The sequence below is a fragment of the Sus scrofa genome, chromosome 7, assembly GCF_054392235.1.
Source record: "Sus scrofa isolate SSC_HxYL_T2T_F1_AM1 chromosome 7, Sscrofa_HxYL_maternal_Yorkshire_Landrace_v2.0, whole genome shotgun sequence".
NCBI classification, from domain to species: Eukaryota; Metazoa; Chordata; class Mammalia; order Artiodactyla; family Suidae; genus Sus; species Sus scrofa.
In genome coordinates, this window is record NC_139389.1 from 2086337 (window position 1) to 2111079 (window position 24743).

General features: G+C 58.5%; 1 protein-coding gene and 1 long non-coding RNA gene across 14 annotated transcripts in view; both read right to left on the bottom strand.

Annotated features, from left to right (window-relative positions):
- SLC22A23 (solute carrier family 22 member 23) overlaps positions 1 to 24743 on the bottom strand; it is a 143291-nt gene that overhangs the window by 65904 nt on the left and 52644 nt on the right. The window contains exon 1 of one of the 13 annotated variants that reach the window (XM_084967233.1): positions 22202 to 22410. The exons of 6 other annotated variants lie outside the window; for them this stretch is intronic. The gene's annotated coding sequence lies outside the window, so the exon portion shown is untranslated. Of the gene's footprint in view, positions 1 to 850; positions 1050 to 2708; positions 3225 to 6248; positions 6364 to 21985; positions 22411 to 24743 lie in introns of those variants that run through there. 6 more of the 13 variants (XM_084967232.1, XM_084967228.1, XM_084967234.1 and 3 more) reach the window with 6 other exon arrangements.
- On the bottom strand, positions 10223 to 16239 carry LOC146401138 (uncharacterized). Its single transcript, XR_014809527.1, has 2 exons — positions 16054 to 16239; positions 10223 to 15907 (listed from the first exon to the last, which is right to left on the bottom strand). It is a non-coding gene; the product is annotated as an uncharacterized LOC146401138 (long non-coding RNA).

Consider the following 24743-nt stretch of genomic DNA (forward strand, 5'->3'; position numbering starts at 1 on the left):
GGTCTGTGCCTCCATCATGTGAGGCCGTGTGGTCAGCCACCACGGTCACTCTGGAGACCCCGTGCCTCCGTGGCCAGACAACGTCCTTCCGTCCAGCGAGCAGTCCCACGTGAGGGACGGCCTGTCCGCCAGCAGATGAACAGAACACCGGCTCTGTTTTCCAGCAGGAGCCCCTGTTACGAGGGTCAGGGTGGAGACGGGGCATTGGACGGGTCACCCAGGCTTCAGTGTCCACGCCGTCACTAGGTTCCCACCAAGCAATCAAGTAATGAGCGAATGTCCACAACGGGAGGAGGCGCCCGGGCCAGGTCACCGCGGGACTGGGTCTCACGATGCAACGTCTTCTCCGGGGAACACGCAATGACGTCCTCGATGCAACGCGCTGGGGTCAGAGGGCACAGCGGGGATGCTGCCCCTAAAACCGCAGCACACCTGGGGGCTTTGTGCCACACCTGTTCCTTTAAATAGGAAACTGGAAAAATACCGAGGCTTCTATGACCGAATTTAACAGCAAGGAAAGAAAACAGCGCCTGCACCTGGGCAGCACGGAGTTTCCAAGACCCTTCTGTGGGTTCCGGGCCCCCACCCTCTCTGGGGGGGTCACTGTCCTCCCCAAACAAAACAGGGCATCTCCCTCCCAAATTGGGGCCAGCATCTCTTCCCCTGGACATTGTGAGAATAAAACAAGGTGAATCGAGGCCCCACTACCAGCAGTTCCCTCATCCTCAAAGTGAAAATCAGAAGTAAGAGTATCTAGAGGACAGAGGTGAACTCCCGCACACGGTCAGAAGCCCGCGACCTGAAACGGAAACGAAGAGCAAGACACGCCTGCTGTTCTTCGGTGCCTCACCCGCTATTCCTGGCAAGAGGGCATCCTTCCTTCTCGCCGTCTGTAGGAAGAAAGGGGGCAGGGGCTGCGGGCGAGGGCAGGAAGAGGCCCAGCAAGGCTACCGTCCGGGCTGCTGCAGGTGGGGTTTGATCTGGGCACCCCCACGCCCCCACAGCCCTGCCCCCGGCTGCAGAGGACTTGTCCCTCCCGTGCCTCCCAAGATTAAATTTCAACACGGAGGAAACAGAAGCACAGGCTATTTCTGGCTCATCCACTACACCTGTTTGCTATTTCTTAAGACCCCAGTTCAGTCCTGAGCAAACCCGACCACCAGGGCCGATGCAGCCCCGGGTCGCTCCTCCCGCCCAAACGTGGACGAGCCTCCGAAGCGCAGCGCTGAGCTTAAGCAGAAAAAAGGGACGTTCAGAACACCAAGCACATAGGACTCCACTTGTTGAAAGTTTTTAAAGGCAAAGCAGTGCCAGAGGGCGTTCGGGACGCTGCTCGGGGACGAGTACAGATGGGCGAAGGGGGGCCACGGGGTGACAGGAGTGACAGGGGTTCAGGGATGGGGCAGGGGGAGCGGTGCTGCTGGCCGGGAGGGCTGGACATTCTAACAACGCTTGGCGGCTGAGCCTGCAGGTGGGGGTGAAGATGGGTAACCCTAGTTCCCACGATCACGAGAAACCAGGCACACGCACTCCTGGGGAGCGGCCTGCGGGCGCCCAGAACATCCAGGAGGAACCGGTCAGCTGCCCAACAGCTGACGGGGCTGGATCGCCAAGCAGGGCCTCCAATCCAGCCAGACCGGGCCTGGCGTCAGCAGCGCCTGCCCAGCAAGGGAATCCACGGAGACGAGGACCTGGCAGTCGCCCACTTCCTCGTCCGCTTCCGAAAACACAGGCGCCACGCACGGCCCTGCAGCCGCGCCTCCGCGGCACTGGCCAGGCTTCAGCAGCAGCGGCGGAGGGTGTATTTCAGAACCGAACCCGCGGCCAGGACCCCCTCCCCTCCACGTAGGACACTGCTTCCCGGGTCTGGAGCTTTGCTGTAACCGTGTTTTCTTGTCCTCGCCGGCCCAGCGGTGAGCCCAGCCCGGCTTGGCCGCCTGGGGTGTGACGGCAGCAGCCATCACAGTCGGGGCCGGTGACACCCGGGCCCTTCAGAGCCCTTCCAGACGCACTGCCCCGTAAGCCCTCGCGGATCCTGTAATTAAGGACACTGGGCCTTGTGCCCATTTCTAAGATGGGAAAAAGGCACCTTCAAGGCTTTTGGTCATTGACGCGAGGACATGCACAGGCCCAGGCTTTTTGCTTCCCAGCCCCGTGGTCGGCCTGGGGCTGCAGCAGCCCGAACACACCGTCTTCAAGCAGTCACCCCAGCCGCACTGCCTGGGGAGGACACAACCAAAAGGCACACAAAGCCAGAGGCGGGCGAGCGCTGCAGGCCACATCACACGCCCCGAGTCCCTAAGGTCCAGCGGCATTTAGGGGCCGGGGAATATTTATCATTGTTTACACCAAACAAACCCTCCCTCGCCTTAAGCAAAGGCCAAAAGCCCAGTAACCCCCCCCCAGTGCAAACACCAGCTGGAGGACTTGCTCCGGCCTCCTCAGGAAGTCTGCGCTAATAATTATCCAGACAGCACTCTGAGGTCAAGGCAGGCTGGGCGCCCGGGGTGGCACAGGACCGTCCCCCAACCAAGCCACATGAGGAAGGGGACTCGGGCTCAGATGGGTCGTCTTCCCTGCTCCCACGCCCTGCCCTGGCCACAGATCTTAACCGCTTCAAAGACTGAACTCCACAGGCCGGGCTGGCTTCCTCTAAATATCCAAAAGACATCTAAATGCGTGTGCCATACACACAAATCCAGGCTCACCCTTTCTGGTTCCCAGATTAAAAGCAGCTTGAGTCTAGGAACTGTGCTCTTACTCAAAGTCACATGTCCGACTCTTGACCCGGAGAAGACACTGAATAACGATGAGTCACAGAAAACAGAAGGACAGCTGTGCAAAATACACGCACCCTGTCTGCCCACTCAGCAGGGCTCATGCAGAAACGCTACACTAGGAGAAGCCAGGACGAGGGAGCGGCCTGCGGGCCTCGGGGGGCCGACCGTCTGAGGCAGGAGGCACGGGACTAGCTGCCCAGACAAGTGGTGTGCGGAGGCGGGAGGGAGCCCTGGGGAGGGCTCCGCAGGGGAAGCAGCGCTGAAGCTGGGCCCGGGGGCACGTCGGTCTCGCTGTCCTGCCTTGTGGGTGGCAGGAGGGGAAGGGCTGGGAGGGGGCCTGGCAGAGCAGCTCACTCCCGGAAAGAGAGCCGTGCGGGAGAGGCCAGAGTTGGCTTGTTATCAGGATCCAAAGTCCCTGGGAGGGCCTGTTTCAGCCACAGTGACAAGGCCAGGAGCCACAGCTGCGTGAGGAGAGGGCCACAGGGAGGAGCCACGCGGCTCGGGTGGCCCTGCTCTCCGCCCCCCTGGCGCCTCTGAAGCAGGGCTCCACCATCTGCCAGTTCCACACCCCGTTTGCTGCCCCCACCCATGTGTCTCTGTCATTCAGGACGACAGGAGGCCAGGAAGTCCCGTCACACAACTGCCAAGAGGGAAACTAACTTGGTGTCACAGAGACGGGTCAGAGACCAGACAGGCCACAACCGGACTCCCAGGGCGTTTCAACTGAGAGCGGGATGGGCACAGAGAAGGGGGGTTAGGGACACACGCACTGAGACCCGTCTCGCGCCGGGACGCCCCGGGATGCACGCCTCGAGGAGGACTCGCCACCACCGGGCGGACGCGGAGGCTGCTGAGCCCGCCGCCTGGTGCTGGCACCTCCAACCCTCCTCACCCAGTGGGTCCCGCGGGCATGAACAGCCACCCGAGGGCAAGTTTCAAACAAATGGACACCAAGGAGGCCGGACGGAGCCGACAGGCGGGATGCAGACGCTCGCCGCCCCCAGGAACACGCTCGTCCAGACTCCGTGAGACCCCGTCACAGCCCCGAGGACGGCACGGACGCGGAGAGGGGAGCCCGGCTCTGCTCGTGGGGACGGAACACGCGCATGTGCGGGGACAACGGGACGGAGGGTCCTCAAAAAGCTCAAGACACAGAACTACCGTATGACCCCGCAATCCCGCTTCTGGGTATGGACCCCGAATCACCGAAAGCGGAGACTGAGAAGGGGTGTCTGTACCCCCGTGCGCACAGCAGCGTATGCGTCATAGCAGCCAAAGGGGGGACGTGATCCGAATTCCCTCTGAGGGTGGATGGAGAAACAAAACATGGTCTGCCGGGCGACGGGACACGGCTCAACCTTGAAAAGACGGGAAATCCTGACACGTGTCCCAACACGGATGGACCTGGAGGACGTGACGCCGGTCATACGAGGACAGGGCCTGCAGGATTCCACCCACATGAGGCCCCTAAAGTCACCGCATTCACAGAGCCAGGAAGTGGAGGGTGGGGCTCGGGGGTTCGAACGACGGGGAGGGGGACGGGGAATCAGAGTTTAACGGGACGGCGTTTGGGTTCTGCAAGAGGCACACGTTCCGGAGACAGACAGACGGTGGTACCACAATGTGACCCACTCAATGCTACTGGATTGCACACTTTAAAATAGCTAAAATGGTAAATTTCACAGTATCTTTTACCACAATAAAAAAATCCCCTTCTGAAAAAGAAAAAAAACAAAATGGAAAGTGGGCATGTCTGCCTTTGGAGCGCCTCCCCGCCCTGTGCCCACCCCACCCGGTCCACTCCTTCAAGGGAGTCAGATAAACTTGGTCACCATGAGGTGGAAATGATTCCGGAGGCTTGCTGTGTGGCCGCCAGGGCAAGGATCCTGTGTGGCTTAAAATAGAGAACTGTGCCCTGATGGTCAGATGTCAGGCACCAGCTCAGCTGCAGCGGGGGGCGGGGGGGGGGGGCGTCACTTCTACCTCCCGAGGTCGGCCCTGACCGTCTCGCTCTGCGCAGCCACCTCCATGTCTCCTAGTCCCACGTCAACTGCCACCCAGGCCTAGACGCCATCCCAGGTCCTTGGGAACTGAGCTGAGCCCTCTGTGAGGACACAGGACAGAGGCGCAGGGGGTGTCCTCTCACCGGGGCCACAGGCTTCCCTGGGACAGAGGGAGAGGGTGCTGAGAGCCAGGCGTGGGCGGACACGGAGGGAGGGGCCGGGGGCCCTCCGTCCAGGCCACAGACGGCACCCAGGCCGGCACCTCCGTGGCTCACGGCTTTCCCGGGTACACGCATCTTGCACTTGCCTCACGTGGAACTCATCAAGTGACGTCAGCCGGAACCAGCGTGAGTTAGATCAGGGCTTCCCTCCCAAGGAGGCCCAGGGCTGCCTCTCACCAAACACCACCTCCCCCCCCCGCCCCCGACCAAACACACCTTCTACCAAAACATGGAACCGGATGGTGCTCGGACCCGAAGCTCCCCTTTGGGAGGCCCTGGAAGGTTCCGACATCCTTTCTTATCTTTTAAAAAGTCTGGATGCATCAAGGCTAGGCCATTGGCTGCGTCATCCTGAACCCTGTCCTCTAACCTCAGCCTTGGACACCCCAAGGCATCCTGATGGCCGGGTGGGGACCCGTGTGCCACCATGTCTGAAGCTCAACGACCGAGAGGTCACACGGGCCGAGGAAGGGGTGGTGACCCTACCTGTCATTGGCCCCATCTCCCAAACTCTGGGGTTTGAGTCGTCCACCCCCCGATGCATGGAGGGCAGGGCTGGGCCGTGTCCTGGGAGAACTTTCCACGTCAGCAACACCCACTCTGCTTCGAAAGCGCCCTCTCTGCAAAGCACCGCCCGGGCTGCAGCAAGTCCTCCGGGATCCAAGAGAAACACCTGGTAGGTGTGTTTCCTAAAGCTTTCTGTCGAATCTCGTTATTGGGCAAGAAACGCGAGGCCACGACAACAGATAACAAAGGCGCTGGCAGCGAACGCAAGCGGAGTGAATTCGAGCCAGTTCCCACGCCGGCCGCCAGGCGCACGCCAGCCCCTGCCTGGGGCACTGCGCTCGGAGGCATCCAGGCCCCAGGACCGCAGCGCCACACGCTAGCACGCAGAGCTCCACGGGGACGACGCAAACATCACGCACCCCTTTCTGGAGACTCACAGGCCCAGCAGCAAATTAAAGGCCCTGTGAAACTCTAGCAGAAAACAAAACATTTGTTTAAATTATCATCTTCAAGTATACTTTAAAACATGAGTATATATTTTAATCAGCCCTGGAAACATCTCCTGGGGAGACCCTTTTCTGACCCAAGCAGCTGTTGGACGGGCAGGGCTGTGTTCCTCCTGGGGTCTCTCCGAGGAGCCAGGCTCCATGGGATCAGGACTCAGGACCCAGCAAAGCCCCCAGACCCATCTTTCCAGGAAGGCGGGAGAGGCCGGGCGGAGAGCCCCAGGCCCCCACCTGTCTTGCTGCTGGGAGTGAGGCGCAGAAGACAGCACCAGGTCCCGGGACGTGCAGACCCCACCGGCCAGGAGAGGAGACGTGAGGAGCCGACGTTGCAGGACCATCCAATGGACAATTTGAGGCCCCTCCTGCCCCCCCATCCATGTGCGTGTGGCACATGACATGGCTCAGCCAATCAGCCTCTCAGCCCCAGACCGGGCGCTGAAGTTTGACCCGCATTCTCGTGGGAGCGGCTTGGCACCAGGCTTCCTGCTCAGCCACTCCCGCCAGGCCTGCAGCGCTGGGCCCAGAACGGGCCCTGCACCCACCCCAGAACCCCCTCCCCCCACTGCCTGGAACTCAGACGCAGCAGCAGGTGTTTTCGTGACTTTGGCTCCTGTTCTTTCAAATGAGAACAGAACCCGTGAGCACTTCCCCGGGGGGGGGGGGCAACTCCCTCTCCCTCTCCCTCTCCCTCTCCCTGCAGCTTGGCTGCCATCCTCACCCACACAGAGGTAGCGCTCGCCCCTGTGACATCAGGGCCCACGGCTGGCAGGGGCCTGCGGGGCTCAGTCCTCAGGGCCAGGCCACCAGCACAGACAGAACACAGACGGGGCCCAATCGGGATGCAGGGTTCAGCAGTCTTCCTTCTCAGGGAGGCGTGATGCCCTGGCATAGGCAGAGGATGAGGGGGGAGGGCCAGAGGCAGCGTGGCTCCTGGGCTCAGCCCCACTCATCACCTGGCCTTCAGTCACCTTGATGACACAGGTTCAATGCGTGGCAAGCCCCGGGCCCCGCATGGGACCCCGCGACCACCCCGGCACCGAGGGAGGGGCCTGCCTGCTACCCCCCAGGGCAAGGTCACTGCAGGAAGCCACCATGCACTGCCACCCAACCACCCTGGGGAGAAGAAGGGGGCTTCTCCCAGGCCTCTGCTCAGGCTCCACCGCCCCGCCCCTCCTGCCCTGGCACCTGGCGGGGGGGGCACCGGCTTTACAATTCTGAGAGGACAGGGACGTGGGGGGGAGCCAGGGAGCAGCGGACCCCAACAGGCATCAGCCACCTACCAGGCGCAGCCAAGGGACAGGCCCAACTTGAGGCCATGAGATCGGGAGTTCTGGAAAACGCAGGAGACACCAAAATTGCCTCGCTTACCCGTGAGGCCGAAGCCGGCCTCGGACGGAAAGAACAGACCTATAGTTGCGGGGGGAGGGGCGGGGCAGAAGGACTGCGAGTCTGGGGGTGGCAGAGGCAAAGGGGTACATGTGCAGGATGGACAAACAGCAAGGTCCCCTGCACAGCACAGGGAACTCTATTCGCTACCCTGAGACAGAACAGAACGGAAAAGAGTATGGAAAAGAATGTGTCTGCAGCGGAAATTAGCAAAACATTGCCAATCAACTATGCTTCAACTAACAAAGACCGAACAGGGCACGATGCTTTGAGAAAGCACGGGGACCTCCTGAAACACGGGCTTCTCCATCGGCCCCGTGGTCACTAGGCATCTGCTGGGTCCCCGGCGAGCACCTCTTCCAGCTGAGGATACAGCAGTCAGAGGAGCCGGCGGGACCCCGGCCTTGCAGACACCGGTTCTCTACCTGACGGTATTTCTGGCAAACGATGAACCGTGAAAGGCAGATGAAACCTACACCATGGAAACGATCCACCATGAATTTTCCAGAATAATCCCCCTTAAGATATACTACTCCAAGACAGTGTTGGGCCACGTGTTCAACTTTTTACCAGAAAATTTTTAAACATTAAAAAAACAGTCGTCAGGCCTATAATGCACGTGTTTATCCCGGATTCTTCTGGGAACCTCAGCGAACTGGTGGAAAATGTTAATTCACGGCGTTGTGTGGGGACAGGTGACTGTGTGTTGACCGTCTAGTACCCTCCTGACTCGGCAAATACCTCTGGTATTATTACCACTGGCAAAGTCTAAAGATTAACTTCTCAACTAGCTGGTGCTCGAGAAAAACCCTTCTATAGAGCCCCACAACTGCTCAAGTCCCCCAAACTCACCCAGACCCTCCCCAAGCAACCCCCCGCCCCCAACACCAGGCTGACCACTCAGCCCCAGAGCCTGTTCCCACGAGAGGCCACCGTGGACCTCGGGCTGAGGGATCCCAGCCACGGGAGGGGACTGAGGAGAAGCAAGGGGCCTCTGTCTCCCACTCCGTCCCTAACACAAAGGTTCAAGGTCACTGGGGTTTTCGACGTGGCCACTGTCCCCCCAGGAGGATGGGGGGGTGCGCTTGCGCCTCGGCAGGAGCAGAGGGGCAGCCCCCACTCACATGCAAGCGTGGCTGTCGTCCAGCCAGCCCGCGACTCCCGATGAGGGCAGAGCTTCAGAGAACGTGCACGCTGCCCCGAGAAAATGCTGCAAACAGTCCAGAAATGAGCAACTCGAGATGGGCTTGGGGTCGGGCTGGTGCCGCTCGTCTCTGAAGCAGTTTCTATCACCGTCATCTCAGGCATCAGCGAGTCAGACCCGACGGCACCACCTGCAGGCTGGCCTCATGCAGCCCCAGGACCAGGCCTCAGCAGCACCCGCAGACGGCTCTGAGGCCACCTCACCCCCACGAGGCAGTGTGGGCCCGGGGCCACCCCAGCCGGAGCTGAGAAAGGGGCCAGGACCGGGCACGTGGCCTAAGGGCCCAGGCTCAGGGCAGCTCCTGGAGGAAAACAGCCACATCACCTCCCCCCAGGGAGGGGGCTGGGCCCAGGGCTGCCACCTCGGGGACACTCGGCTATTTGTTTGCAGTTAAAGGTTAGTCATGTGCCATGAAAGGATCAGAAACCCTCACCCCCCGCCCCCGTGTCCCGTGACCTCAAATGAGACTCAAAAGAGCAACTACTTCTCCTTCTGCTGAAGACACGGTGGCCACAGTGTCTTTCTCCCTGTTTCCTCCAGCGCCCAGTCCGGCTAGGCCGTCCCCACCTCATCCCGAAGCTCCCGGCTCCCCGTTCTTCACCGGCAGCCCGGGAGGCCGGTGCTCAGAGCAGGTCCTCCCGGGGCTCCAGCAGGGTCAGGGTCAGGGTCAAGGTGGCCGAGGGCGGTGGGCAAGGGAGGGAGGCCTCCTGGGGTCAGAGGGCAAAACCACTTCCTCCCTCCTTTTGGACAAAAGGCATTTTCTGAAAACAGGGTTTGGATCAGATCAGTCCCTTACTTAGCTCATCGGGACAAAGTGCCTGCCAGACCCCACATCTCGGGCAGGAACCCTGGACCCGCAGCACGTCCTGCATCCAATTCCAGCGACGGCGACGCACGTCCGCCCCCCGCCGGGCCCTCGCCCCTCCCGCCTGACCGGGGCTGGTCCTTGCGGCCTGGGTGCATGGATGTGCCTGGGGTGTGTGCGGATCTTCTGCACTTTAGACGGGACGCACGCGCGTGTGTACGCGATACGCATTTTCCTGGGAAAGAATCCATCGTTTTCATCAAATTCTCAAAGGTCTCTGACCCGAAACAGCTTCAGAAGACTCAGAAGCACTGCTTAAAAAGGAGCCTTCATGTCTGTCAAATTGGCCACGTTGCAACCGAAAGTGGGTCAGAGCGATTAGAAGCTGAAAAAAGTCAAGGTTGGGCCATGTAGTCTGAAGGATGGCAGGGAAGTGCCAACAAATCCTGCGAGGGGGGCCTTCTGCAGGAGGGTGCCCACAGAGGGGGCGCAGGACCGGGGGGCCGGGAGGGGAGCCGGCCGTGGGAACCGCGCGTGCACACGAGGCCGCACCCTCCACACTGCAAAGCCGCGCCCGGGCTGCACGTGGCTCCTAGTTTCACTCAGACCTCCTGGGAAAGCGTGCGTGCAGCTTCCCCGGCACCCCGCCCCCGGGATCAACCTGCTGACACATCAGAACTGCTCCGAGAGATGAGCTAATTAAAATGCTGTGGTCTTTCCCAGAGATGCTCTATTTTTAACCTAATTCTGTCACTGAAAGTGTGAAGTTTACTTTTTTTTTTCTTTGGGTAAGAAAATACCTCCTCCTTCTTAATATTCCCATGAATGATTGAGCCTCGCTGGTCACCTTTCCAGGCTCCTTCCAGAATCTCTTCTGAAGACTGAGGGGGACAGTCCAGGCAAAAGAGAACCCCCAAAAAATGCGAATCCCTGCTTCCCACCCTGCAGGGGCCCTAATTAAAAAGAACAGAACAGCAAAAACAAGACAACAAGGACGGTAGCCCAGGGCTTCGAAATCACTGTCACCTCCCCGGGCCTCTCTGCAGCCCTTGTTCAAAGAGATAGCCCACGTCATGAATGTTTTCCAGAAGTTTTTGTATAACTTGCCTAAATAGAAATGATGGGTAAACCTCTGTTTAGATTCTTTAAAATTAGAGGCCACAGTTTGAGGGGCCCAGACTAGTCTACACAAGCATTTGAACCTGAAAACTGTTGAAATGCTTCATACTTGAAACATCTGTGTGTTGAAACCATACTGCTTCCCTACAAGAAATGGTTCTTAGCGGATTTTAAACACAACTTTTTTTCTTGTGAACGTCTCATCACATACAGGTATACCTCCCCGATTCGCGAGGAAACAAAAAGAAAAACTCAGGCCCCGGTCACCACGATTAATTCTGTCGCACTTCTAGCAGAAAGAGGCACATTCTAAGAAAATCGGTCCAATCTGATGAGGACGAAATACTCAGAGCGTGGACTGCTGGGGCTCCACCAAACCTCACCACTCTGGAATCTATGCTTCCTTTTTTTTTTTTTTTTTTGGCCTTGCCTGGGGCATGCTGCTGTTACCTACCAGACCAGGGATGGAAGCTGCACCACAGCCGCAACAATGCCAGGTCCTTATAACCATGAGGCCACCAGGGAACTCCTAAGCTTCCATTTTTAAGTTTGCCTTGGCTGGGAATTTTTCTCTTAAACGTTTCCATTGACTTCCTTTACAAAACCAAAGGTTATCAACCACATCCAGGAGTGCAGGCAATCTTTCCAGAAATAAGCTTTTTCGGGAAATGCCTTAAATGGAAATTATTTGTTAAGACAGTTTAAATGCTTAAGCATGTCCTGAAGTGTCCAGAGTGGGTCCCTGAGAAACTCTTGCGTCTTACGGGACAGAGGGGGTGCGTGCAGCCCTCCCAGGGAGGGGTTGGGTGAGGGCGCTCTGGCTTTGGTTCTGATTTCATGATGCCTTCTCTGTACAGCTGTGAAGGTGGCTCTCTCCATGGGACCCTGAGCCCGAGAGAAAGCTGTGTCCGGGTGGGCGAGCTGCCCAGGGCACCAGCTGTTGTGCTGGTCCAGACCTGCGGCAGCTGCAAACACAGGATGTTCCTTCCTGAGTCCAGGCTGAGTGAGCTCCCCAGTGGCCTTGGCGGTGCCCACGCCTGTCTGCCTTATACACATTTACTGCGGAGGGAGACTCAGTCCTGGGTTCGTGTCAATGACTTGATGGACCCCTTAAAACCAACTGGGCCTTCAAAGCAGGACACCGCGGACACCTCCCACTTGCCAAAGGGGCTCCTGACCGCCGAGCCTCGGTCCTGCCACGCGGCGGGCCTTTCAAGGCTGACGGCTTGGAACTGAGTGTTTGATTTCCTGAGAACAGCTCCTACCTGGGACTCCACCCTTTCCTCGGCTCCCGGGAGAGCTGCCTCGTGCTACGGGAACTGCCTTCTTTTATTTACTCTGTAAGAGATGTTGCAACACAAGTGCGAATTATTTGGAAAAGCGTCCTGGAAAGTCTCTGTAACTGGCTTCCCCTCCTTGAGCCGAGGGGCATTTTATTTCGCTGTTTACGGGAGCCCTGGTTACCTGCACGACTGAAGAGCTACTCTGGACTCTCGGGACTGATGACAGAAATTTGACGTAGTCGCCGCTGACCGAGTGGCTGCCAGGCGTGGACGATAAAAACAAACAAGACTCTTCTCCATCGGACGCCGGCCAGCGGGCCAAGAACCAGACCAGGCGTCAGCAGCTTTTCCCGTAAAAAGCCAAACAGCAAATGTTTTAGGTGCAGCGGGCCACGCGGTTTCTGTTGGGACCACCAAACGCTGGCACCACGGTGCAAAAGCCACCAGCAGGCACATCATCGAGTGGGCAGGGCCGAGTCCAAGGACACTCACGTTTCTTGCAGTTTTCAACATCACCAAATATTCAACTTCGTTTGATGTTTGACAACCCGCAGAAAAAAGGAAAAACCATTCACAGCTCACTGGCCATACAAAGCAGGCAGCTGGTGGCCGTGGTTGTGGCCTGCAGCCTCCTGGGTCTGCCCCCTCCTCGCTCTGCAAGGGCAGGTGAGCGGCCTGGATGTCCCAAGCCTCGCCGTGCTCAGCCGTGACATGGGATGAGAATCTTTGTCTGTCAGTTCTGACAATTAGATGCCCCAACACAGACAACAAATGCCAGCCTGTCTCCTTCCTGGAGGGGCAGCCCTGCTGATAACAGCGGGAACAGCCGAGGTCCCTGCCAGCATTAAGTGCTATGTGCTTTTTATAGTATTTTATCTGATCTATGATGCCATCGATTTTAGGAGGCACCACTACTGAACAGAGAGAAAGAAAAAGCTGCCAGTTAACCTCTGACAGGGCATCGACCGTAAGATGCCTGTGTACCGGTGGTGGTGGGGGGGGATTGCATTCAAAACCAGTGACGTACGGTAGTTCCTTTAAGGAAGTGGGTGCCCTTCTCCCCTTGTACAGATGAGGAAACTGAGGACCACGTCCTCGTCTGTGCTCGGAAGCTGGGACTGAACGTGCCGGCCGGGTCCAGAGTCTGAGCTCTGCCTCTCGGGCATGCGTGCCTGGCAGAAGCTGAAACAGTTGGAACTTTGAGCGGAAGATGTCAGGGTCCAGGCGTCTGGCGCAGACGAACCTCGTCTCCGGTCAGAGAGGACACACAACAACCAGGCCGGCCAGTCGTGTCCCTTGGGTGCTTCAATGCAGGTTGTGACCGCAGCGAGAGGTGGCAGGAGCGGGGAGTCTACAATGAGGGGTGCAGACGGCAAGCACACCAGCAGCCCCCCTGCAGGTGCCTCCTGGCAGTCACGTGCAGAATCCTGCCCAGCTCAGTGTGGGGCGGGCGTGATGCCGAGAGGGTACGATAAAGGCAGGGCGGGAGGGGACAGCGGGAGGGGCCTCCACCCTGAGCCTTGTTTTCACGCCTGTGGGGCGTGCCGTCCAAGGCACAGGTCACCTGTGGCTCTGTCACCTGGGGCCCCGTGACCCCAGGGCCCCTCCTCTCGTCACAGGCACGTGGTCCCACCTCTCGCTCAGCGGGCTGTGGCTGTCGCAGGGCCGGGGCAAAAGGCAGGTGCAGAAACCATGGGAGGGTTTAGGGCAAAAATGCTCTTCCAAACTCGGATTGGCCTTTCCTCCCAATTTCCTGGCCTCGAATGTCCCAGCATTTCCTGTCATGTCACCACCGCCTGTGCGAAGTGCTTCAAATATGCTAGAAGGGAAGGATTTCCTTTTTGCCCCTCAAAGTCCCCTTACTCAAAAAGCTTGCCGCTGTGCACGTGCCCACGTCACGCGGGAGGCCGCGCAGCAGCCCAGGGCCCCTCTCCTTGGAAAGGCTTCCTCGCGGGTCGGCTGGGCGGGGTCCGGGACCCTGGGTTTCAGGAGCTGTCCCTCGGGTCCCTGACCCACCAGCCTGGCTCAAGGGACCCACACGTGGTCAGGGTGGCTCAGGCTGGGCACCTGCTTCCTTCTGCAAGCCTGGGGGCTGGTCCGTGTCAGGCAGAGGGGCCCGTGACCGGCTCCAATGGAAGTCCTGGCTCCCGGTCTCAGACGGTCTCCAGGGAGACACCATCTCACACGGGGTCACAGCCCGCAGCGGTGTGACCACGGGGAGAGGCCGCAGGAGCTTGGGCCCGGCTTCCCCCGAACTCTGCCCTTGGGCAGACTTGGCTCTGTCTCCTTTCCTGTAATAAATCCCGGCCAAACTGGATGCTGAGATGCTGCGTCTGTGAACCCTCAGTCCCAGGGGTGGTCCTGGGGACTCTGACACGGCCATCCTCCGCTGTTTCACCTGCGGACACTGTCCCTCTGCAACAGCGCCGTGCCAGGCGTAGGAAGGCCCTGAAGTACCAGCTCTGAAGCACAGGCAGTGAGAAGCCGGGGGGCTGAATATCTCTGCTCCCCCGACCCCAGTGTCAACCAAGCACCTGACGTGCCCCTCTGGGAGATGGGACCTCGCGATTTCTGTCCTTCGTGCAGGAGATGGCACTGGAGGTGATGTGACAACAGCCAACACTCCCTGGCGCCTCCCAGGCTCACCCCAAAGCACGTCCCACGTCACTCAGTTAACCCTCGGGGCAGGGGCTGTATCAGCTCTGTCTTTGCGATGAGGAAGCCGAGCAACAAGAGGCTAAGAGCCACCCCGGGCCACACAATGGTTCCTGGCAACAGTCCCCCGGCTGCAGAATCCGAGCTCTCGACCACCACACGGAACAGTCTCCCACTGGACAGAGACCTAAGTCTGAACCAGCACAAACAGGCCCACCTTTACCCACTCCTCTAAAAAGCACAGTATTCATACCTTCCGCCAGCCTCAGAAGTACTCGTGAGTGTGTGTGTGTGTGTGTGTGTGTTTGTGTGCGTTTTCCCGCCTCTGCACCCAGGGTGACGCTGGCCCTTCCGTGGTGTGTGGCAAGCATTCTGATGCAGACGGACGGGCCGGCACCATCGGGAGGAGCTGGGGTGGGGGTCGGCGCAGACCAGAACCGTGATCTAGGTCTCGGGAAGCCGTGGACACGGAGCGGAATCTCACGGGTAAGTTCCCACCGGTTGGAAGGGAAAGCAGCCGTTCCACGGGCAGTGGCGATACAGGCACAGCCGTGGACTCGGCAGCGACCACGGGAAGTCGGGAGGCCCAGAGAGGACTGGCCAGAGGCAAGGGTGTGCCTGGTGAAGCTGGGTGGAACAGAACTGGGACGGTCTTTAAACGGAAAGCCAGAGCCTAGAAGAGGAGGGCGGGAGACCCCGCTGTGGCACAGCAGGCTGGGTGGCGTCGTGGGAGCGCTGGGACGCAGGTTCCATCCCCGGCCCCGCACGGGGGGGTGGGTTACGGATCCAGCGTTGCCACAGCTGCAACTAAGGTCATGCTGCAGCTCAGATCTGACCCCTGGCCCGGGAACTCCGCAGGCTGTGGGGTAGCCAGAAAAGAAAACAAAACAAAAGGCAAAAAGTGGGGGGAAGCCAGCCAGGAAAAAAGTGACAATGGTTAGATTTCTCCAGGGCAGAGGATGGGACGGGCCAGCCCGGGAGGGGCGGGGAGTCGACATGCTGCAGAAAAGGCTCTGCACACGTGAACCAGCACGGAACGCAGCCAGAGCCCACGGCGGGAGGCAGGTTTAGTGGAAGAGCCACCACTAAGACAAGCGCGACCTTGGCCGGAATAACCTCTCTGAGCTGCAGATGGAGCCGACACCCCGGCCTTCCCCACCGCCACCTTTCAGGACCCTGACAGGCTTGGGTTGGAGCAGGTGGTAGCCGGGGGCTTTAAGAACCACTTCTAGGAGTTCCCGTCGTGGCGCAGTGGTTAACGAATCCGACTAGGAACCATGAGGTTGCGGGTTCGGTCCCTGCCCTTGCTCAGTGGGTTAACGATCCGGCGTTGCCGTGAGCTGTGGTGTAGGTTGCAGACGCGGCTCGGATCCCGCGTTGCTGTGGCTCTGGCGTAGGCCGGTGGCTACAGCTCCGATTCAACCCCTAGCCTGGGAACCTCCATATGCCGCGGGAGCGGCCCAAGGAAATAGCAAAAAGAAAAGAAAAAAAAAAAAAGAACCACTTCTAAAGAGAGTTGATGGCATCTGGCATCTCGCCGGCTGGGCGGGCTGTTCACAATGGCTGAGCGGGAGCACAGGAAACCAGAGAATGAATGATGGAGATACTGGTGGGGAGAGGAGAGCAGGGAGGAAAATCACAGCTGTGCTTTATTTCACCCCGAAAAGCCTGCCTGAAGGAAGAATCATCTTAGCAGCAGCAACAAGTGAGACTCTCCATGACAAGAAGCTACAAGGAAAAAAAGCAAAAAAAAAAAAAAAAAAAAAAAAACCCAAAGAGCAAGGCTGAGAGAAGATGGGCTCGCTGACAGCTGCTTTCGCCACGCCAGGCACCAGTCACCACCGCCACGCTCCCAGCTCAGGTGCACCGCTCGGTCCAAACAGCGCTTTCCGCAATGGCTGCGGGAGGTGGTGAATTCTCAGATCGGGTAGAACACGTTTTGTGTTTTGAAAGCGAGCATCAGCCACCGGCCCTCGGGAAGCTAACTGCGTTTCCATTTTTGAGCGCAGTTATGCACAATAATACGTCCAGCACACCTTTCACTCCCAGGGGCCGGGCGCTTGGCGGGCTCCACCACTGGGGACCAACACAAGCCTGGGGCCAGTGCCCAGGCCAGGACCACGGGCGGAGAGAGGACTCGGTGGGGGAGAAACCACCCGGTCCTATGGCCCAAGCTACTTCCTGCAGCCTCCGTCCCCTGCTCCGTGCACGTCAGCCTCCAGGGCGCAGGTGGCACAGCTGAGCACTGAGGGCACCAGGCTGGCATCAAACACGACAGAACAAGCAAGTCCCTAGGGGCCCCTTCCAGGCAATCACCCTGCCCTGCACACGGATCCCGGGTGACGACGGCAGCTGCACACACACACCAGGTATCCACTGGCAAAGGCCAGCTTCCGGTTTCCTGGGGCAGAGAGAAGAGCTGCCCATACTGATGCCCATCAAGCGCCTCCGTTCTCATGAAAACAACCCGCTTAGAGGAAACCACAGGCCCGTCTGTTTACTCAGAGCTGCCTTTCAAGTAGTTGACACACTAGGAATTTTAAGAGCAGAAATGAATCCATCTGGGGCCAGGTGGATTTCCATTCCCTTTCTAGCGGGCATCAGGAAGCCTCCTTCACAGCTCCTCGCTGAGTATTCTGTAGCCGTACGTGATTCTTTGGAAAAACACACTGCACTTGGGGTGACAGAGACCCGGCAGCCTTGACGAAACAATTGTACCAGTAAGAGCCCGGCAGTCGATGCTGGCGCTGGCTTCGGAGGACAAAGGCTCCCTGTGCAGTCATTCCAGATGGGCACCCGCCCGCGAGAGGCCGGGGCGAAGGCTGGACTCCCAGCCTCAGCCGCCTCCTCGTTCCACTGTCTGACGTGAGTGAGTCACGTAACCACGGCTGTGCCAAGACGCAGAGAGGCCAGGCGCACAGGGGACCTCCCTCCGCCCTCTCCCTCCGCCTTCCTGGCCCCGCCACCTCCCCGTCTGCATCCGTTGCGGCCCCACTGCGGTCACTGTGCGTCCTCTTGCTAGCCTCCCTGGCACCAAATCCTCCTGTCTCAGGAGCCCTCCCATCTGCCGGAGGGCAGGAATGTCCGCTGACCCTCAGCCACCCCTGATTCATTCACTCACAGCACAAACACTTTCGTGTCCATCAGATACGGTGCGTGCGACTGCGGCTCACGGAGCACCCCGGGTCTTGGGTCCCTGGGACCAGCACGACGGGGCCACACTCGCCGTGATGGCGGCAGGAGGGAAGGACGCTGCCCGTGCGGAGGGCGAAGGTAAAGCCGGGCAGGGGTTCAGAACAGTGAGACAACCCCCCCCAGCTTGGGGGGGAGCTGCAGAGAAAAGGGCCCTTTGTGCTGGCGCAGGCGGCCGTGCCCAAAGCCTGGGGCAGTGCAGAGGTCAGTGCAGCCCCTGCAGAAGGACGGCGGCAGGCCCTCGACGGTTCGCGTGCGGAGGAGACGAGGAGGGGCCTGAGAACGGGCAGAACCTGGAGGTGCACGTGGACGGAGGAGGAGGCGCCCCGGCAAGCGAGGGCCTGGACGGCTGGTCAGGGCTGAGGGGACCTGGGTATCAGCAAGCACACCACGAGGCTGGAGGGGCATCTGAAAGAAAGTTACCGAGTGACCGCGGCTGCTGCTCTTCCTCGGGCCGCAGGCCTCAGTTCCCCTGGAGAAGCTTCCATTTCCTTTCTGTGGTGCATCTTCTCTGACCTCTGACCTCCGCCCCCGTCCCAGCTGAGGGCGACCCCTGACGACTCACTGGCTCAGAGAGTTTAGCACGATGCAGGGGCTGAACCGTGGACAGCCAGGCCTGTCTGCAGAGGACAGGCTGCCCCGGGCCCCCCGCCCGCCCGTCACCGCCGGCGACGTCCCCCACAGGCTCCCTGGAGGTCCCCCCGCCCGGCACCCAGACACCAGCCCATCCTCACTCGGAGTGCAGACAGGGCCACCCTGCAGACAGTCCTCCCCTGCCCACGGCACGCGGTCTCTTCCCACCAAACACACTCCTTCTTCGCGGCAAAAGTCTTTTTTTTTTTTTTTGCTTTTTAGGGCCGCACCCGCAGCATGTGGAGCTTCTCAGGCTAGGGCTCTAATCGGAGCTACAGCTGCCAGCCTACACCACAGCCACAGCAGCGCGGGATCCGAGCCGCATCTGCGACCTACACCGCAGCCCACGGCAACACCGGAGCCTCAACCCACTGAGCGAGGCCAGGGCTCGAACCCACATCCTCACAGAGACAACACTGGGTCCTCACCAATGTTGAGCCATGACAGGAACCCCTTGGCAAAAGTCTTAGGATCCACCAGATGGAGAAAAAGGCCTACCTTCCTGAGGGTCATTTATAAACCTTAAGAGTCACCAATGCTCCCTGAGACAGTTCAGGGAGTGCTCCCATTGCCAAGGATGAGACTCTGTTCTCATGCCACGGGGCGTGGTCAGGGAACTAAGATCACCACCCACGCTGCAAATTGGAGGTGCTGTACCTGCAGGGCCTCGGGTGGGGAAGCATTTCCACCTGGCTTTGGAAATTTTCGCTTGGGTGACAGAGGCAGGCGCCTTGTGGGGACGGGCACGCGGCGATCCCTCCCTCCCCTGGGGACTGGGCTTCCCCTCCTAACTCCAGCCCTGCTCTACATCATCCTGTGGACAAGCCCAAAGCCCCGAGCTCAGGGCCCGGCTCGAAGCAGAAACTGCGCAACACAAACCAAAGTCCTGGGCTGGGTAGGCTCGGGGCCCGCTGAGCACACGGCTGGAGAGCTGCAAAGGCTTCCTGCAGCTTTGCTCTCTAGGGAAGATGAAACACGTGCAGGCATTTCCCCGGAGTCAGGGATCTTAGAACAGGATCAATGAAACTCTGTGGATGGGGTGGTGGGGGGAGAGAAAGGCAGAGATACAGAGATGGGGGGGCGGATACCCACATGTGAGCAAGAGGAGGAGGAAGAGAAAACTGGGGCGCACAGGATGAGAGAGCGGTGGAGGGGGTCAGAGAAGAGGAATCCCCAGGGAGGTCTGCCCAAGACACACTTCGTAGAGAACAGGTTCCGGGCCGGAGCAGCCTGATCTGCCGGCAGTTCCCACGTGCGTGCGCAGGCCGGCGGAGGGAACGCTTCGCCCAAGCCCAGCAAGTCAGGCAGGTTTGGGAGACGTCAGATGAAGGCAGCAGCGCCGGGCATCAGCCCAGGAACGATGCTGCTGACCGAACTCCCACACTGGGCTGTGCTCCCGTAACCACGGGGCGGGGAGACAGCAGGAGAAGGTCCTCCCTGAGAGCCACTTCAAACCCCCATGACGGAGGCAGATAAGCAGCCCGGGGAGCGGTGACCTGGGTGCCCCGGCACCTCCCCCACCCCACCCATCCTCGCCTGGACATGACCGGGGGCCCCCCTGGAAGGCACGGTGTGACCAGGGCTTCCTTTCACTGTCCTCCTTTCCAACCAGCAAAGTCCTCCAGCACAGGGCTGTCAAACTCTAGTCAATGGGCTAATGCGGCCCAGGGGCTGTTTCTGTAAATAAAGTTTTATTGGCACATCCATCTGTTCACATGTTGTCTGTGGATGCTTTCCTGCCACAAGGACAGGGCAGTTACGAGAGGAACCATATGGCCTCCAAAGCCTAAAATATTTACCATCTGGCCCTCTGACAGCTAATGCACGTTGAATGTGAACTCTCCTGAGCAGAGACACAAACACTTTGTGTAAATCCAGTTTTTGAACCTTGAATTCAGGATCAGCACACCAAGAGAGCTCACGGTTATAAAGACATTCCAGAGGTGAATCTCTGCAAAGCAGGTGCCCCGTGTCTAAAAAACAGAAGCTCCCACCATGTGCTGACTTTACAATAATACGTTTTCATCCATCAGATCCACTTCAAACAAGCATTCTCTCTAATGGCTTCTTAATTTTTAAAAAATATAGGTAAGTGAAAACTATGAATGTGGTAGATGCTTTAAAATCCGATCAGTAGGAAAATCAGTTAAAAAGCACATTTCTCTAGCAGCAGGAAGAAACATGTTTCATTGTGTATAAAATGCTACAAAGAAAACAAAACATAAAATAAGCACTGAGAATTCTCCCGTGGCATAGCAGGTTCAAGATCTGAGGTTGTCACTGCAGTGGCTTGGGTTCGATCCCTGGACTGGGAACTTCCACGTGCTGCATGTGGGGCCAAAAAAAAAAAAAAAGAAAAAGAAAAAGAAAAGCCACTGCCTCTGGTTTCATCATCACACCACGTTGTTCAACGCTTGTTACTTAATTAGTAAATAATGATCAAATTCATAAATAGTGATCATTGCCTTTGCCTTCTGTTTTTCCTCCGTGAAAAAAACATCAGCAGACACTTAATCTGCTTGTGGCAAGTCAGACCAGACTGTCTCCGAAGAATTTGGTGACTTTAAAAGGCTCAAGACTAGAGGACTGAACGCCTCCACTCCAGAGGCTATACCTAAAAGAACGGAAAGCAGGGCTTGGAACGGACAGCTGTGCACCACATTCACAGCAGCATCGGTCACAACTGGTCCAGAAGTGGGAGCTGCCCAGGTGACCACTGATGAGTGATGGATCAACGAACGGGTCCAGCCACACGATGGAGGGTCGGTCAGCCTGGAAAGGGAAGGTCATTCTGACCCAGGCTCCACCAGGGATGAACTCTCACTGACAACATCATGCTCAGAGAACTAAGCCAAAAAGGACGAATACTAGACAGTTCCACGTCTATGAGGTCCCTGGAGCCGTCGGCGTCAGAGAGACGGGGGAGGAAGGCGGCGCCGGGGTCTGGGAGGAGGAGGGCCAGGGGTTGGTGTCTCATGGGGACAGCATTTCTGCGTGAAAGACGTTCTGAGACCATGGTGGTGACACGAACGAAGCAAATGCCCCGAATGCCACTGAGCTGACCGCTTTGTAACGGTTAGGATGGTGAATCTTAGGCTCAGTGTATTTTACCCCCAAGGAAGCAAAAGTTTCCAAAACACGGATGCCTTCAGTGAACCTCACACATGCGCCGTTTATCACAGACTCCACTTGTCCCTCCCCGGGGACCCAGTCGTCTTGGTTCCCTGAAAGTCTGTGGCTTCCTTAGCAAAGTCCTCTGAGGTCGAAAGAAACGGCCAGGGCTTAGGGCATCCTTGTCCTCCCGGTCATGCTGCTGAACACACGTGCCTGCTCCTGGCCCCAGACAAACCCCCGTCTTCAAAACAAAACATTCCCCCACGAAGCCTCTGCTGCCAGGACAGAGACAAAGCACAGCTGGGCTGTCCTGAGGGCAGACTTGGTCGCTAAGTTTTTTCAGCTCACCTTCTCGAAACAACACCCGCAGAATACCCCACCAGGCCACCAAGAGACTGCAAAAGGTGCCCCAGCTCGGCATTCAAGCAGGATGCTGCCAAATTAAATGCGTTGCACGCTACGTGACCCGGCTCTCCCAGCTCCCCATCAAACATCAGTCCCTGCGGGTCACGAAGAGGAAGACTCGACAGGCTCGGCAAATCGCATCTTTCCGCATTCCTCCTGGGTCTTTAATTACCTGGCCAGATGGATGCATTAAATGACCCAGCTCGACATTAGCTGGAAACACAACGTTGATGCCACCAAGGCTTGGAAAGCTCCCCTGAGGTTGGAAAGGGACCAGAGGGGTGACGGGAGGGAGGCAGAAGAGGAGGCTGTGGGGAGGCGGCCGAGGAGGCCCTGCAGGAAGGCAGACGAGCACCCAGCCAAACAGAGAGCAGAGAGAAAAACTCACTTGCTGCTCAGAAGCTGTAAACAAAGCCAACAGCCAGGAACTTGGTGAGGGGGCATCTGTAACTGGCGCCTCCCTGTTCCTCCTTAAAAAGTCCGCTTGTTTGGAAAGTCGGGGGAGGGGCTCCAAATAAAGCGGCGAGGGCAGCTCGGGGTTCTTCTAAGACAGCCTTGTTCTTAGTGCCCGGAGGAGACGGGCACGCCGGCCACAGCAGCCCCGCGGGCCCTCCTCCTCGGCAGCCGGGCCTTGCATCCCTGCAGACAGCCCCGGGCTCAGAGCCAGCCCTTTTGTTTTGCAGATAAAGAAAGTGAGTCCATATACTGGCAATAACACTCCTGGGCGCACACCCCAAAGAACCGAAAGCAAGTCCCCAAGAGATATTTGCACACCCACGTTCCCTGCAGCCTCATTCACAGGAACCGGAAGGTGGAGCACCCCACGTGCCGGTGGATGGATGACGGAAGAACAAAATGCCGTCTGACCCGCCCTGGAATATTACTCAGGCTTCAAAAGGCAACTCTGATACGTTACAACACAAGATGAACCTGGAGGACACTGTGATATGTGAAACAAGCCAGACGCAAAGGGACAAGTACCGTGTGACTCCACTGACGCGAGGTCCCCAGAGGGGTCAGAGGCACAGAGACGGCAGCGGGGGGGCAGGGGCCTCCGTGTCTAATGGGGACAGAGTTTCAGTGGGAGGCGGAGGGTGGTGATGGCTGCACAGCAGTGTGAATGGACCTGACCTCCCACGTGTGGTTCGGAGGGCAGCACGCGGCTGAGTTCTGCCTGGTTCACGAGGAATCCCAGCGAACTCCCTCTCCTACTGATGGTGCCCACAGAACCATGGCCCTCCCTTCTCCTGCATCTTCAGGAGGTGGCACCCTGACCAAGGTGCCAGCCTTCATGTACATCCACTCTGCAGCGGTGCTGCCCACATTTCATCACGTCCCATGAAACCACCCCTCATCCGACGGTGTTTAGACATGTCTGTGCCAGGTACAACCTGCGGTTTGGGGGACACGGGGGAGAAGGGGGCGTTTGCTCTCGGGCAGGGGGCTGCGTTCATGGAGATGCAGACAAATCAATCTATCCCCAGGGAGGGGCAGGCGCGTGGGAAAAGGGAGGTGGTCCCTGAATAATTGGGGTTGGACTATTTCAGGTGGGGGGCAGGGGTGGTATGAACGAGCCCAGGGACCAGGGAGGGTATGGCCCGGAGAGAACAGGAAGGGTCAGTTTGGCTGGCACAGGGTGTGAGGTTGGGGGGGGCGGGGTCAGACCTCTAGGAACCCACAGGCCACGGCGAGGAGTCTGAGCTGCACAACGAAAGCCACTGGGGGTGTGCCCAAGACCACGGGTCACCCCTGCCAGCACCCCCGCCCCTTCTGCAGGTTCAGGATGAGACAGTATTTCCCAGGCCTCCTTGCAACCAAGTGGGTGCAGGTTCTACTGGGATGTAAGATGTGGAACCCACGGCCTCTGAGAAGTGACCCGAAGGGCACCTCTGAGCTTCAGGGTGGCCGTGATGGCTGGATTAGCACCATGGGAGAGGCTGGACCCAGGGTCAGGGGTGTCCCTGCCAGCCCTGGACTACAGTGAGGGCAGAATAAATGAGCCCTCTATTTAAACCTGGGTTTCCAGGCTTTTGCAGTGAAATGACTGCCACCTCACAGAGCAGGTGTGCAGCTGAGGACAAGGTCTGGCTCACAGTGAATAAACGCGCCCTGGGTGTAGATGGAGAGCTGGCTGTGCGGCTGGGAAGGAAGCGGGCAGGGGTCAGGAGCCACTGCAGGTGTCCAGGCAGGAGTGAAGGGCTTTGCCTTGGACAGCAGGGCAGGTGGGAACCGGGCCTCGGCATTTGACCTGAAGGGCTGGGGTGGGAGGGGAGAAAGTGGCTGGACGCTTGCCTGGAGCCACTGCAGGGGGGGACTGGGTGGAGGGGCTTGAGGTTGGGGTGGGGACCAGAGCCCTGTTTCGGCCGCACTACACCTGAGAAGCCCTCAGCCAGCCAGGTGGAGCATCCACTGGGCAGGGCAGCTGGGTAGGGGTGCAGAGCTCAGCAGAGGTCGGAGCTGGTGAAATAAATTGCACTGAGATGATTTAATGCCATGTTTCTGGCGGTAACCAACCCAGTGGCCACTGCCAGATGGGGTTATTAAATTGGATTAATTAAAACGAACTAGGATGACAGATTCAGTCCCCCAGCCCTGGCTCACAGCCACATGAGGTGGTGTCCGAGCGCCAGGCAGGCGGGAACATTCCAACTCTGGGCTGAACCGCTGCGGGAACAGATGAGGGCCGACCGACCGGCTTCATCCCACAGGCTCACGTGCAACAGAAAATAAAGGCACGTGTTTCCTACTTTATTTTCTTCTCCATAATTCAGACACGCAACAACACTCCTTTGCTCAAATTCTTCTGGTGCATGTTCACAAGCTGCTCGCAATAACTCCCGACATCTGAAGCCGCCAGAGGTCGGCAGAACGTTCCAGAAGGTAAGAGTCTGAAAGCTGCAATCGTTCTTCTATCCTGAGTCGCCTCATCA